This window comes from Drosophila biarmipes, unplaced genomic scaffold (genome assembly GCF_025231255.1).
Source record: "Drosophila biarmipes strain raj3 unplaced genomic scaffold, RU_DBia_V1.1 ptg000017l, whole genome shotgun sequence".
Classification (NCBI taxonomy): domain Eukaryota; kingdom Metazoa; phylum Arthropoda; class Insecta; order Diptera; family Drosophilidae; genus Drosophila; species Drosophila biarmipes.
The window spans coordinates 2,723,678-2,737,344 of NW_026114535.1; positions in this window are offsets into that span (position 1 = coordinate 2,723,678).

A 13,667-nucleotide genomic window follows, 5' to 3' on the forward strand; every position below is an offset into this window, starting at 1 on the left:
ACTAGCTGTATCCATAGGCACAGTTGGTTCGTTTACCCATGTGTCAACAGGAACTGCTGCTACCAAGTTCGTATTTTGGGTGGATTCCATAATCGTATTAACGACTCTGTTAATAATTGTTTATTATTAAACTTGGCACAGACGGTATGGAACCCCTTTGAGTTGCTTAAAAGATGCTAAGATACATATAACAAATTATAGCTTTGGTGCTTTTTGACATATAACTTTCTTAGCCTGGAAATAACATTTTTTAATAGTTCTGAATTTCGAATTCATTTAAATTTTATCAAAATAGGACGTCTATATTTTATAGCTGTCATGACAACAATCGGGAAATTAGTGGGAAAATATTATGAAAAAATTATTTACTAAGGTTGCTTATTTCTTATGTCTGCAAGGGTATACAAACTTCAGCTTGCCGAAGTTAACTTCCTTTCTTGTTTCACCATGAAATAATGTCAAATTGATACCAAAAAATTCAATTTTCTCATAACATCAAAAAAGAGAGGATAGAGCAATATGGCGGCGTTAATTACATGAGTGTAAGCGAAATAGACCTATTCGAAATTCGACTTAGCTTACTTCAAACATGTTGTGTCGCTTGCACTAACATGGTTTTCATGGCATTTAAACTTAACGCCTGCGGAAAACGTTGTACGATAGACCAGCTGATAGAGTGTCTGTCTCTGATGCTAAAGGTTCAGGTTAAAGTACGCCCCAAGGCAGAGTATACTTTAAGTATTTAAGAAAAATATCTAAAATGTCCTTACAGTTGTTATAAAAAAGCTGCATTTAAATAATTTCAGATTTCAATCAAAAAAATAAATTTGTCACGAGGAGGACTAAGGACGGACTAAGGACGGGGACCACTAAGGTTCCAGGACTCAGGCCTGTGTATTAAAAACGAAGCGCCAGCCCTCTGAGCCAATGCTTGATTGTGACAAGAAAGGTTTGTCAAAGCTTTTTTTAGAAAAAAGTGATACCGCTAATGTAAAAATGATATTACCGAAATATCGTTTTTAACATTTTCGACCATATCAAATGATATGATATGTGACATATTAGGGCCGAATTGATAGTGGATTTCATCAAATTGAACATCTATCTTACCAATTTTTTTTCTGTGTAGGATTTGCTCACTTACTCGTCACAGGGAATTATTGAGATCCGTTCGGTTTTTATATGCACACAGGCAACATTTCGGTGTCTTCTTGCAACTTCTCATCTTGTGACCCGGCTCTCAACATCATCATCAATTGAGATGTTTCGCTGCCTTGGCATCGCATGCTTTATTTTTTAAAGCACTGGTCTACACTTTTCGCTCGTTTCCTCTTTTATGGCTCTCATCTTACAAATAAGCTTTAGTCTTGGGCAGTCAACCATACGCTTGACATCTAGATGGAGCATTTGATAATTCTTATGATGTATTGGTCCTAGGGATTAGCCACATGCGCTGTATATCCTTATTTTTAAAGGCGTTATTCTGGCGACATCGTAATTTTACTACTCTTCTGGAATGCTTTTCTGTCTTCATATGGCTTTTCTTTTCTTATTATTCTTCTTTTTCCTTAATAGTAATAATTATAATCACTGTAGACGGTAGTCGACGTAGTGATGAAGCGCACCAGGAGGTTGTGCGAAGGCCACTACTATATATAGAGAGATACATCAATTTAAAGGTATTGCACAAACTAAAAGAATTGCATACCGAGACTTTAAAAAATAAATTAATGTGGGGAAAAAAGTTGTGATAGTGTAAAAGTTAAAACTTGGACAATTTGATCTGTTGGGGCCAGTGGGCAGAATTACAACACGTCGAATGACATCTCAACTGTCAAATCGAATGCTCGGTTCAAAAGCAATACGCAGTTTGTTCCAAAATACTATTTATTTTATAAAAGTAGATGAACTATATGATTGATTTTTAACACGAAAACGTCTGATAATATAAATAATAATAAACTATGTGCATCAAGCTAGAAGCACTACCGTAGATTTTAATCATGGCAACATCTCCAATCTTGAAACGAATCGGCAACCAAGAAGCAAGATACTGTGCGGTCTTTGGGAAACCATTGGACCCCGTTGTCAGAGACCTGAATGACAGCCTATTGCAAATACTGGCCAAATACTTTTATGGCTCTCATCTTACAAATAAGCTTTAGTCTTGGGCAGTCAACCATAGGCTTGACATCTAGATGGAGCATTTGATAATTCTTATGATGTATTGGTCCTAGGGATTAGCCACATGCGCTGTATATCCTTATTTTTAAAGGCGTTATTCTGGCGACATCGTAATTTTACTACTCTTCTGGAATGCTTTTCTGTCTTCATATGGCTTTTCTTTTCTTATTATTCTTCTTTTTCCTTAATAGTAATAATTATAATCACTGTAGACGGTAGTCGACGTAGTGATAAAGCGCACCAGGAGGTTGTGCGAAGGCCACTACTATATATAGAGAGATACATCAATTTAAAGGTATTGCACAAACTAAAAGAATTGCATACCGAGACTTTAAAAAATAAATTAATGTGGGGAAAAAAGTTGTGATAGTGTAAAAGTTAAAACTTGGACAATTTGATCTGTTGGGGCCAGTGGGCAGAATTACAACACGTCGAATGACATCTCAACTGTCAAATCGAATGCTCGGTTCAAAAGCAATACGCAGTTTGTTCCAAAATACTATTTATTTTATAAAAGTAGATGAACTATATGATTGATTTTTAACACGAAAACGTCTGATAATATAAATAATAATAAACTATGTGCATCAAGGTAGAAGCACTACCGTAGATTTTAATCATGGCAACATCTCCAATCTTGAAACGAATCGGCAACCAAGAAGTTTGGCAAGATACTGTGCGGTCTTTGGGAAACCATTGGACCCCGTTGTCAGAGACCTGAATGACAGCCTATTGCAAATACTGGCGATTAAAGAGTGAAGTCTGCTTGAGAACGAAAACACTAGGAATAATCATATATTGAAAACTTCGTATTTAGGTAAATACTTATGTTACCATCAAATCCTTAACAACCTTATTAAATGGTAGCCGTAAATCACACACCTGCATTTAATGTACCTATAAAATTTGACTTTGACTCTTATTCAATAATTGTATTTTCTTCGATTTTTTTTTTGTTTATGTATTTCCAAGAATTAGGTAATTATTTTTATTTAATTAAGATAATTTTTAGTTTACATGTTGTTAGGTAAGGTTTTAATCTTTACCATATTTGAATAAATGTTATTATAATGTTCTTAAAAGAACCCGTTTTGACCAAAGCACCTGGCGGGCCTGGCAAGAACGCCATCCTAATTGCTAGCCAGTGGGAGTCGGAACATTATTTGTATTAAATGTCAAGTGGGTATGGGTAATTCGGCCACAAAAATGGCTATTTTCATGAATTTTCTTCACACAATAGGATAATGTCAGATCAATTATTTTATAAGCGTACTAAAGTAAAATACTTAAACTATTCTTTCGCATAAATTTTTGTCGAAAAAAATTAGCGGTTTGCAGCCAATCTCTGTAAGCGCCTCTAAGAAAAGAGGTTTTTTCTGGATCATAAGAAAAACAAAAAGTGTTAATTAGTTAATATGTTTCCAAAGGTAACTACAATTTTTTTTTTAATTTTATTAAGTTTAAAGTCAAAAGTGATTTTCGCTCGTTCCTATGGCATATATATAATATACACATCCGATTTTCATAAAATGAAATTAAAAACTCAGAACTAATTAAAAAAAGTTTTTTTCAAGCGTAAAAGGTTGTGCGATTTGGCTGGTTCCGTTTTACATATATACTACCCAAAAAAAAAAAACTTTTGATAGCTTCAAGACTGAGAGACTAGGTTGCGTAGAAACGGCCATGGCTAAATCGATTCGTCTAGTGATGCTGATCAAGAATATATGTACTTTGTGGGGTCGGAAACGTCTCCTTCACTGCGAGGCAAACATCTGAATGAAATCCTAATACCCTCTGCAAGGGTATAAAAAAGTCACGACTTTGGTTTGATTTTAAGCCACCTTCAAGCTCGTTCGTAGTTCGGTCAGCCAAATAGGAAAGGAAGAGACTGAATTCAAACAATTTTGGTCGAACAACAATTAGTACTAGTATCTATACCCTATATATTTATCGAGGACATGGACTTTTTTTCAACATCAGACAAAAACAAGAAAGGAAGTTAACTTCGGCTAGCCGAAGTTTGTATACCCTTGTAATTATAAAAAAATATAAATAGTTTTATTAAATTAAATTTGAAATTCTTTAAAAAAATGTATTTTCCCAATATTATAATATTTTAATAATAATAATATTTATTATTATATTCGATCGTTCCTATGACAGCTATATGATATAGTCGTAAATAAAATTTAATTTGAAATTCAGAACTAATTTAAAAATGTTATTTTCAAGCTTATAAGGTTATATAATAAAAAACTCCAAAGATAAAATTTTTATTTCATGATTTCCGACTAATTTTCCGATAGTTCCTATGGCAGCTATATGATATAGTCGTCCGATTTTGATAAAATTTAATTCGAAATTCAAAACTAAATAAAAAATATAATTTCCAAGCGTATAGCTGCTATAGAAAAGATCGGAAAATGGCTAAAAAAGTAATATGAAACAAATTATAGCTTCGGTGTTTTTTGACATATTATCATATAATATTGGGAATATCATTTTTTTCTACTTTTAAGAATTTTGAATTAAAATTAATAAAAAGCGGTCAGAGAATTTTTCTTAAATATCTCTAAAGCTGGCAACAATTCTTAAAAATTTAACATGGTGTTACCAACGTTCTTAAAACGGTGTAGTATGCACACATATGAAATATATTTATCGACCACCCACTGTACCAAGAGTACTAAAAGGGGAACGCAATGTAACAATTTATCGCAGTGTTTATACAATTCAGAGTCTCGGTCATGAGCCTAAATGCCCGGAATAAGAACCACTTGCTGTGCCTTGGCCCGCAGGCCGAAAGTGCAAGTGTCAGCATAACTGCAACACGAGCGGTCCTCATGTATGTACATATACCTCCGCGCTCCAGACTAAGTGAGCATAGCTATATACTTAAGAATACATAGGCCGTCTCTACGCTGCCGTTGTTGGCAGCGCCGATACGAGACTAAGATCTTTTAGCTCCTAGGCAAAGTGGGGATCAAAAAGAACCTCCTTCGAGCTCGTAGCGGCAACAACGGCTTGCCGAAGTAAACTTCCTTTCATGTTCCATTTTTAAATAAAATCAATCGATATTTATGGATTAACCTAATGTTTGCCACGCACACCATCCATCCATTTCCCTTTTGTTCCCTTAAGCTGAGTAACGGGTATCTGATAGTCGAGTACTACTATCCTACTACTGTACTCCACTATAGCGCTCTTCCTTGTTTTCGTGCCAAAAATAAACAATCAGTTAAGCTAAAGGAAAGACTAAAGTTTAAGAATTATATTTTTCTAGTGAATTTCATTTGTTTCTATTAGTTTTATCAAATAATAATAAGTAAATTAAATGTGAGAGTGATTTTAAAATGGAACACTAAAGTTTTTTAATAAACAAACTTCGATATGTCTTTCTTCTACCTGTGAGCTACTTTCCGACAATCCTTATGTATACTTTTACCCGAGTAACGGGAATACAAACTTCACTTAATCAAAAAATGTAATTAATTTTTTTATAAATTAAAAAACAGCTGTTCTTCATGAAAAAATCTTTATTGTTGACTGAAATCAAAAACAAGAAAGGAAGTTAACTTCGGCAAGCCGAAGTTTGTATACAAACTTGCAGTTATAAGAAATAATCAACTTTAGTAACACCATGTGAAATTGTTAAGGATTGTTACTGACTTCAGTGATATATTAAAAAAATTATTTCATTCATAGTTTCAGACAATTTTATTGACAGCTATATGTTAGAGTAGTCCGATTTTTATTAAATTGAATTCAAAATTCTTAAAAATATAAAAAATCATATTCCCAATATTATAAGATAATAGTTTGGAAGGTTATATGTCAAAAAGCAGCAAAGCTATAATTTGTTTCATATTATTTTCCCACCAATTTTCCGATTGTTCCTATGACAGCTATATGATATAGTCGTCCGATTTTAATAAAATTTAATTTAAAACACACAACAAATAAAAAAAATGTTATTTCCAAGCGTCGGAGGTTATTTGTTAAAAAACATCAAAGATATAATTTTTTAATGTTTTCATATTATATTACCACTAATTTTCCAATTTTCATATGGCAGCTATATGATATAGTCGTCCAATTTTGAAATTTAGAACTAATTAAAAAATGTTATTTCCAAGCGTATAAGGTTTTATGTTAAAAACACTGAAGATATAATTTTTTAAAAATTTGTCCTTGATTGTTCCTGTGGGAGCTATAAGATATAGTTGTCCGATCCGGCTGGTGTCGACTTTTTACTACCTGCAATAGAAAGAAGACTTTTGGGAAAGTTTCAGCCCGATAGCTTTAAAACTGAGATACTAGTTTGCGTAGAAACTGACGGACAGACGGACATGGTTAGATCGACTCGTCTAGTGACGCTGATAAAGAATATATATCCTATATGGGGTCGGAAACGTCTCCTTCACTGCGTTGCAAACTTCTGACCGAAATTATTATACCCTCTGCAAGGGTATAAAACTAGGAACGAATTAACGAACGAAATTGTAATTGCAGTATACGAAGCTTGGACGATAGGCCTAAGCATCAAATCGCAATTACCTAACCGCTTTCGGAAAGCCGCATTTGTTATTCTTGTGTTTGGACTAGCAACACGTGTCTGGCGTCGTCAGAAATCAGAAGGTAAGGCCCATCTGCAATCAAGACACCAAGTTGGTTTCCAAAGGCGAAGGCGAAAGTAGCGCCATAGCACTGGCGCTCAGATGGTGGAGTTGTTGCAAAGAATGTCGGATAAAGCAAAAGGTATTTCCTTTCGGATGTGGCGTTCCGAACAGCATGTCACCGAGCAATTCTAGCACTCGACGGCAGTCAAGTGTTTTGAAGAGAAGTCGACAATCGGGGAGATGAGTCAGGAGAATCAGTTGTTTTTGTGCAGAACAGAGATTAGCAAACCACCATGACTGCGACTACTAAAATGTATTTGTCTCATCAATTTTTTGTCTATCATAAAAACTGTAAGCGCTACAGATTTTTGCGGATTGTGGGCAAGGCACCTCGCTGAATAATGAATCGCTATATAACTCGGAACCAGTCGGAACGGGCAACTATATCTTATAGCTACCATAGGAACTATTGGAAAACATTTTTTTTTTTGTGTTTTTAAACATATAAACTCCTACGCTTGGAAATAACATTTTTTAATTAGTTTTGAATTTCTCATAAAATTTTATCAAAATCGGACGACTATATCATATAGCTGCTATAGAAAAGATCGGAAAATGGCTAAAAAAGTAATATGAAACCAATTATAGCTTCGGTTTTTTTTGACATATTATCATATAATATTGGGAATATCATTTTTTTCTACTTTTAAGAATTTTGAATTAAAATTAATAAAAATCGGTCAGAGAATTTTTCTTAAATATCTCTAAAGCTGGCAACAATTCTTAAAAATTTCACATGGTGTTACTAACGTTGAGTATTTCTTAAAACGATGTAGTATGCACACATATAAAATATATGTATCGACCACCCACTGTACCAAGAGTACTAAAAGGGGAACGCACTGTAACAATTTGTCGCAGTGTTTATACAATTCAGAGTCTCGGTCATGAGCCTAAGTGCCCGGAATATGAACCACTCGCTGTGCCTTGGCCCGCAGGCTGAAAGTGCAAGTGTCAGCATAATTGCAACAAGAGCGGACCTCATGTATGTACATATACCTCCGCGCTCCAGACTAAGTGAGCATAGATATATACTTAAGAATACATAGGCCGTCTCTACGATGCCGTTGTTGGCAGCGCCGATACGAGACTAAGATCTTTTAGCTCCTAGGCAAAGTGGAGATCAACAAGAACCTCCTTCGAGCTCGTAGCGGCAACAACGGCTGCTCCGAAAACATAAATACATTTAAATGAACAAAAATTAACCTATCTTCTTCATTGGCGGAGCGAGATAATTGTTACAACGTCAAGGGTATACAAACAACGGCTTGCCGAAGTAAACTTCCTTTCGTGTTCCATTTTTAAATAAAATCAATCGATATTTATGGATTAACCTAATGTTTGCCACGCATACCATCCATCCATTTCCCTTTTGCTCCCTTAAGCTGAGTAACGGGTATCTGATAGTCGAGTACTACTATCCTACTACTGTACTCCACTATAGCGCTCTTCCTTGTTTTCGTGCAAAAAATAAACAATCAGTTAAGCTAAAGGAAAGACTAAAGTTTAAAAATTATATCTTTCTAGTGAATTTCATTTGTTTCTATTAGTTTTATCAAATAATAATAAGTAAATTAAATGTGAGAGTGATTTTAAAATGGAACACTAAAGTTTTTTAATAAACAAACTTCGATATGTCTTTCTTCTACCTGTGAGCTACTTTCCGACAATCCTTATGTATACTTTTACCCGAGTAACGGGAATACAAACTTCACTTAATCAAAAAATGTAATTAATTTTTTTATAAATTAAAAAACAGCTGTTCTTCATGAAATAATCTTTATTGTTGACTGAAATCAAAAACAAGAAAGGAAGTTAACTTCGGCAAGCCGAATTATTATAAGAAATAATCAACTTTAGTAACACCATGTGAAATTGTTAAGGATTGTTACTGACTTCAGTGATATATTAAAAAAATTATTTCATTCATAGTTTCAGACAATTTTATTGACAGCTATATGTTAGAGTAGTCCGATTTTTATTAAATTGAATTCAAAATTCTTAAAAATATAAAAAATCATATTCCCAATATTATAAGATAATAGTTTGGAAGGTTATATGTCAAAAAGCAGCAAAGCTATAATTTGTTTCATATTATTTTCCCACCAATTTTCCGATTGTTCCTATGACAGCTATATGATATAGTCGTCCGATTTTAATAAAATTTAATTTAAAACACAGAACAAATAAAAAAAATGTTATTTCCAAGCGTCGGAGGTTATTTGTTAAAAAACATCAAAGATATAATTTTTTAATGTTTTCATATTATATTACCACTAATTTTCCAATTTTCATATGGCAGCTATATGATATAGTCGTCCAATTTTGAAATTTAGAACTAATTAAAAAATGTTATTTCCAAGCGTATAAGGTTTTATGTTAAAAACACTGAAGATATAATTTTTTAAAAATTTGTCCTTGATTGTTCCTGTGGGAGCTATAAGATATAGTTGTCCGATCCGGCTGGTGTCGACTTTTTACTACCTGCAATAGAAAGAAGACTTTTGGAAAAGTTTTAGCCTGATAGCCTTAAAGCTGAGAGATCAGTTTGCGTAGAAACGGACGGACAGACAGACAGACGGACGGAATGATGATCAAGAATATATATACTTTATGGGGTCGGAAACGTCTTCACTACATTGCAAACTTCTGACTGAAATCATTATACCCTCTGCAAGGGTATAACACGAAAGGAAGTTAGTTTCGGCAAGCCGAAGTTTTTTTGCCCTTGCTATTATGAAAAATAATAAACGTTGTTGCTTTAGTGATATACAAATTTTTTAATTATTTCTCTGGCCGTTTTTTTGACAGCTATATGTTTGAGTACTTCGATTTTTATAAAATTTAAATTGAAATTCTTAAAAATACAAATATTGACATTCACAATAGTATAAGATGATATGTCAAAAAACACAGAAGATAATAATTTTTTTCATATTATTTTCCCACCATATACCAGCTATATTATGTAAGCTAAAATAGGATAAAATTTAATTCCAAATCCAGAACTAATTAAAAAATTTTATTTCCAAGCGTAGGAGGTTATGTGTTAGTAATATATAGATATTGTGCATACATTAAAAACCACAAAACGACGTTTTCTTATCGAATTATTGTTTGGATTTCTCTGAAAATCTGAGAAAAGGTTCTCTATACTTTAGGGTCCAGCAATAAAAAGAATTTCTATTTTTTTTTTTAAAAATTATACCGAACCCCTTGAATTCAGTACTTATTAACATTGCCGATTTTTTGTAAATTTCCAACCAAAAAAAATATAAGCAAACAAAAATTCTTTTTGCTGTTACTATTTATTTTTTATAGAGAAACCTTTAGATTAGAAAAATTTTAGTTTTAAAAATGTGACAAATGATAAAAATGTAGATTTTAAGATTTAGATTTAACAATTCTGCGTTTTCGATAAGTACTGAGGGGGTTAAGAAAAGTCTTGCATCATTCAAACGGAATTTAAATGACCTATCCATTAATGACAAAATGTACATAAAGTAAATTGAAAAAATTATTATATTTAACTTTTGTTTTTTGTCTAAATACTTTTGACCACCCCTGTATAGCAGTCGCCATCGCACACCCCCTGGTACGCGTTGTCGCTAGTTGGACTGCCGTCCACAGTGATTCTGGCCCCCTATATAAATTTTAGCATAATGGACGTTGGAGCGGGCGTGGCAAATAATATAGAAAATCAACATGTAATAATGTGTAACATTAAATTAAAAAAAAAAAAGAAAAACTGTATTATTATAGTTTTATCCTTACTTTCTAAAGAATTTATTCAATTGAAAAGATTTTTATTATTTTATTGTTCGACTTCGGAAAAGGGGATGAAAATGGATTGCTCTTTCTGCCAAGTTAAGTTTGCCAATATCTTCAAGAACGTAATTTATTTAAAAATTATGATCCTACTTACGTAATCGTTCAACTGAAAATAAAGTCCTGCTGAGAACATGAGCTCAATTTCTTACATCTGACTGGGTGAGAAAGTCTTAAATCGCCTCCTGAGGATTGTTCAAATACACCAGCTTACAAAATACTTCAAAGACTTTCAGATACCCGTTACTCAGAATGGGAAATAAGGATATACAGGAAAGCGTCTTTTCCCAAGATTGCACACTCTATTCGCTAATAACTTTTGAATGAATGGTCCAAACTAAACAATTTTTGGCATGGAAAAGGACATTAATAACATTGTGTAACATAATTTTAGCTTTAATTATTTACTTAAATGGTTGTTAAAAAATCTTATTTGCTTTGAATCCCTATTTGGAAATGTGTTTTTCCAAAAACTCCCCTAACCATGAGGTTACCTTAAATAAATTAAATATATTTTCAGTAACATTACTTTATACTATAATAAGACGCGAAATGCAATACCATTTTTTTGCACAAGGTTCTAGAGCCAGAGAGAGACCGTTCATGAGCCAGCCGCTCTCTTGTACACACACAGCGACAACCAACCAATGTATGTGCACACGCATTCTCAAGCATTAATATGCGAAGACTACGATTATTTTTGATTAATTTAATTATTAAGTATTTTTATAATGATATAATGATTTCAGTCAGAAGTTTGCAACGCAGTAAGGAGACGTTTTTGACCCTGTATCATTTTGATGAGCATCACTACAGTAGTCGGCATAAGTATTTGGACGAAACAAAAGTTAAATATACTCGCAACTTAAACTTGCTTCGTTTAACTTTTGGCATCAATGGAAAGGTAATTAATTTAAATACCGTTTGAATGATGTACTACTTTCAGAATTTGTGTCAAAATATACTTTTTTAATTTTTTTCCTTGTCTTGAAAACTTAAATTTCTTGATTCAAAAAGAAAAATTTGTATGAAAAAGGGCAAATATGGCTCAAATGTGTATTCCCAAACATTTTCAAAAAATTATAAAAACAATAAAGGGAGTTAGCTTCAGCAAGCCGAAGTATGTATACCTTTGCAACGCAGTAAGGAGACGTTTTTGACCCTGTATCATTTTGATGAGCATCACTACAGTAGTCGGCATAAGTATTTTGACGAAACAAAAGTTAAATATACTCGCAACTTAAACTTGCTTCGTTTAACTTTTGGCATCAATGGAAAGGTAATTTAAATACCGTTTGAATAATGTACTACTTTCAGAATTTGTGTCAAAATATACTTTTTTAATTTTTTTCCTTGTCTTGAAAACTTAAATTTCTTGATTCAAAAAGAAAAATTTGTATGAAAAAGGGCAAATATGGCTCAAATGTGTATCCCCAAACATTTTCAAAAAATTATAAAAACAATAAAGGGAGTTAGCTTCAGCAAGCCGAAGTATGTATACCTTTGCAACGCAGTAAGGAGACGTTTTTGACCCTGTATCATTTTGATGAGCATCACTACAGTAGTCGGCATAAGTATTTTGACGAAACAAAAGTTAAATATACTCGCAACTTAAACTTGCTTCGTTTAACTTTTGGCATCAATGGAAAGGTAATTTAAATACCATTTGAATAATGTACTACTTTCAGAATTTGTGTCAAAATATACTTTTTTAATTTTTTTCCTTGTCTTGAAAACTTAAATTTCTTGATTCAAAAAGAAAAATTTGTATGAAAAAGGGCAAATATGGCTCAAATGTGTATCCCCAAACATTTTCAAAAAATTATAAAAACAATAAAGGGAGTTAGCTTCAGCAAGCCGAAGTATGTATACCCTTGCATTTATAAGAAATAATCAACTTTAGTAACACCATGTAAAATTTTTAAGGATTGTTGCTGACTTCAGTGATATTAAAAAAAAAATTTTTTTTAGACCATTTTTATTACATATATTTTTTTTAGAGTAGACCGACTTTTATTAAATTGAATTCAAAATTCTTAAAAATATAAAAAATGATATTCCCAATATTATAAGATAATATAAGATAAGATTGATCCTATGACAGCTATGTATATAATATATAGTTAAAAACTGAGAGACTAGTTTGCGTAGATACGGACAGACAGACGGACGTCTCCTTTACTGCTTTGCAAACTTCTGACTAAAATCATTATACCCTCTGCAAGGGTTTAAAAACTTATTTAACACTGTGTAGAATAGTTCAGAGGCACTTTCGATGTCTGTACAATTGTACAAGTCTGTCCAATTATAATGAGGAATCATAACGTTTATTATAGTCACAATTACTCACTTACTTACTTACTTTCTATAACGATAATTGTAAAAGGCCATCCAGAAAATCATGGGAGTCAGTAGGAGGAGAGCAACAAATATCAGGTAGATTAAAGTTACTTAAAACTATCAAAAGGTCTCCATTAAAAAGAAGGCATGGGACAGATTTTATTGCAGACAAATGATGCTCATATAAGAACATGTATAAAAAACAGGTAAAGATTGCAAAGAAACTTATACACTTAGAAATTAAATTCATTTGGGATATGAATGAGAATTCATTCAGATATTAGGCTAGAGGTAACAGCAAGCAGCCACATCAAGCGGAGCAAGTATTTTAAAAGACGATATCCTACGAGCGTATGAAAAAAGAAATTCTTCAACTGCAATATCTTTGGATGGGAATTTTTCACGTAAAAATTCCAAAACAGCCCCAGATGTGGTATGAATCTAGAAACAAATAATTCCTTCCTTTGTGGAACAACTGAAAGTTTCTTACGCCCCCCAGCAGCAGTCTGAACCACTCTGGTCTTAGATCTAAGAACTGTGCCCACTGTTCCTATAGGTACGCTCGGCACCGATTTCTTTGACTTAGCCAGTACAAAAGCTTTTATTCCGGAAACATGGGCTTGACTCGAACTAGCT